Here is a 2789-nt window from a genome sequence, read left to right as displayed (position 1 = left end):
CCGTGTAGAATTCTATAAATATCACATGTGTAGGACATAAGGAACTGGTTAGTTTGGGCCATATTTACTTGGTGAAAAACATAATGGGGTCCACATCATGAGACCAAAGACTTGATAATAGAGATGCAAACAGGTTGGGTTCAATTCTGCTCCTCTGTACATTGTCTCATTTACTTGTTATGTAAAAGAAAAAAACATTTTGTAATATCTTTAGAAAATATTAAAAAGAATACATAGGAGGTTCATCCTTGCAACTACTGTTAGAAGTCACTGTCCTGGGGCGCCTGGGTGGCTCAGTTGGTTGGTTGAACATCTGACCTCAGCTCAGGTCATGATCGTAAGGTTTGTGAGTTCGAGCCCCAGGTCGGGCTCTGTGCTGACAGCTCAGAGCCTGGAGCCTGCTTCAGATTCTGTGTCTCCCTCTTTCTCTCTGCTGCTCCCCTGCTCATGCTCTGCCTCTCTCTCTCCAAAATAAATAAACATTAAATAATGTTTTCAAAAAAGTCATTGTCCTCCGATTACTGATCTTTGTTTTGACCAATGTGTGTCAAGAATCTGTTCATTTTGCGTGTGTGATTTGTGGTTTTTTAATTCATTGTGCAAACATTTCTGAGGACTCATTAAAAAATGGGTTTTATAGTTTTCTGATATCCTGTTGACTTATGGCCGCCTCTTACACATTGTAGCATAGTTGGGTCTCACATTTCTTATCATGTTTCGACTAGTTATACACGCTAGTTGCAAAAAATATTTTTTTCTTATCACTTGTTCACTGGCAGTGGAAGTTATTATGTCAGATTACATTTTTAAATGGTGTTTAATTTAATGTACATCTATTTGATTACTAATTTTATCTTGCTATCATTTTTATTGATGGAAACTGAGGATTGAAGATGCATTTTTAAACATTTTAAATGGGGAACTCAATTTTTACTTATTCATTGAAATGTGATTTTTACATGGCTAATAGTTACTTAGTTGCCATATTTGTTGCAAAGATTTTCTTTTTATCTATTAACATATTTTTTCATGGCAGTAGGAAACTTTTTTATTGTATCATAATAATATTCTCCTTTTTGATAGCTTCCTCTGATTTAATAATTAGACAGTCTTTCATTGTTTAAGTAAAGTTTTCTATATATATTTGATTTTTACCTTTATTTTATTATCTAAATCATCTGTTAATTTATCTTGGGGTCTATGTGACCGATGGAACCAGGAAGAGAATTGTCCAAGTCACAAAACAATTATTATTATTTTTTTAATGTTAATTTATTTTGTGAGAGAGAGAGAGAGAGAGAGAGCAAGTGAGGGAGGGGTAGATAGAGAGAGGGAAGAACAGATTCTGAAACAGGCTCCAGGCTCTGAGCTGTCAGCACAGAGCCCAACAGAGGGCTCAAACTCATGAACCAGGAGATCCTGACCTGAGCTGAGGTAGGACACTTCAGCGACTGAGCCACCCAGGTGCCCAGAACAATTGTGTTTCTTCGTTTATCCTTGTTATCCTAATAGAGTTTTGGTATATACATTTTGTTGCCATCCTATTTATTACATAAACATACATGAGTGATTACTCATTGTGAATTGGACATTTTGTCAATGTGAACTAACCCTGTTTGTCTTAGTCAAAGGATTCCCTTTACATCCTTCTTTGTCTACAATTAATTTGCTTCATGTGCACTGCTTCCAAGTTCTTTGACCACATCATTGTCCACTTTGGTTTAAAAGTCTCATGTTAAATTCCATGTTAGGCGTGTCTCTTCAGAGCAGTATTTATTTGGGTTTAATATCTTTAATTGATCCGTGTATCAAAGAGGAGTTCCATCGGTTGGGAATGCTTCTCGGAAGTGATGCATTTAGTTTTCTGCTGAGTTTGATCCTATTGATTATTTCACACTTCTGAATGTGTGGTTCCCTCTACCACCATGTGTGATGGTGCATTCCAGGACTGACTGCAGGGAGAGAGGTGTGTAGAGGCTGAGTTGACTGTAGGGAGAGAGGGGCAGAGAGGCTCAGGGAAGAAGTAGAAGGGGAGCTATTATGATCCTCAGTTTGGGGACCAACAGTAGCAATGTGTTCTTGCCTTGTGTCTTGACAGTGGGGTGACAGTGGTTCTAGCAACTCAGAAGAGCATGGGGCTCTCGTTTTATTGCTTAGTGGTTACATCACACTTGTAAGTGAGAATTTGTCCTGTATTCTGTGGGCGCTTTGATTCTACGTTCTGGTGTGCATGCTGGTATGAGCCTTCATCATTTCTGCTTTCTCATAGCTGGTCAGTCTACACCACCTCAATCCTCTCCCCGTCTATTCTTACCTGTAAGCTTGCATGTGCTTCCTGACTTCCTCAAGCAGGTGCTTTTAGGATTTACACCATGGACATAACTAGAAATAATCAAAGAATCCCCTGAATGCCTCAGTTTTCCATCATGAAACCTCCACAATGATCTTCTCCAAGCACATCTCTTCCCCTGCCCTTGTGTTTTGGAAACATCTGGTCTCTGTCCCAGGCCGCACCTTCTGCTCTGGACCACATAGTCTTTGGCCTTCTCAAGGATCCTGTATTCCTACCACGCTCTCCATATCTCGTAATTTCAAAGACTCCTGTTTTGTTCACTCCATTCGTCCAGCTTTTACATCTTAATAAGTTCTCCAAGCTTAAAAACAAAACACAAAATAAAAACTAAAACCTCAACTACACAAACCCTCTGCTTCCCACCGTAGATCATTCGCTGCCTCCACACCCACCCTTCTTGCTTACACTTCCATCTCTCATCTACACTGCACTACTT

The 2789-nt window shown here is 39.3% G+C and overlaps 1 long non-coding RNA gene across 1 annotated transcript; it reads right to left on the bottom strand.

Moving 5' to 3' along the window:
• Positions 1–1741: 1741 nt before the first annotated feature.
• On the bottom strand, positions 1742–2583 carry LOC115290441. Its single transcript, XR_003908092.1, has 3 exons — positions 2515–2583; positions 2315–2382; positions 1742–1986 (listed from the first exon to the last, which is right to left on the bottom strand). It is a non-coding gene; the product is annotated as an uncharacterized LOC115290441 (long non-coding RNA).
• Between the last annotated feature and the right edge of the window lie 206 nt (positions 2584–2789).

The sequence above is a fragment of the Suricata suricatta genome, chromosome 4 (assembly GCF_006229205.1).
Source record: "Suricata suricatta isolate VVHF042 chromosome 4, meerkat_22Aug2017_6uvM2_HiC, whole genome shotgun sequence".
Taxonomy (NCBI): domain Eukaryota; kingdom Metazoa; phylum Chordata; class Mammalia; order Carnivora; family Herpestidae; genus Suricata; species Suricata suricatta.
This window is presented reverse-complemented; position numbering and strand designations above follow the sequence as displayed.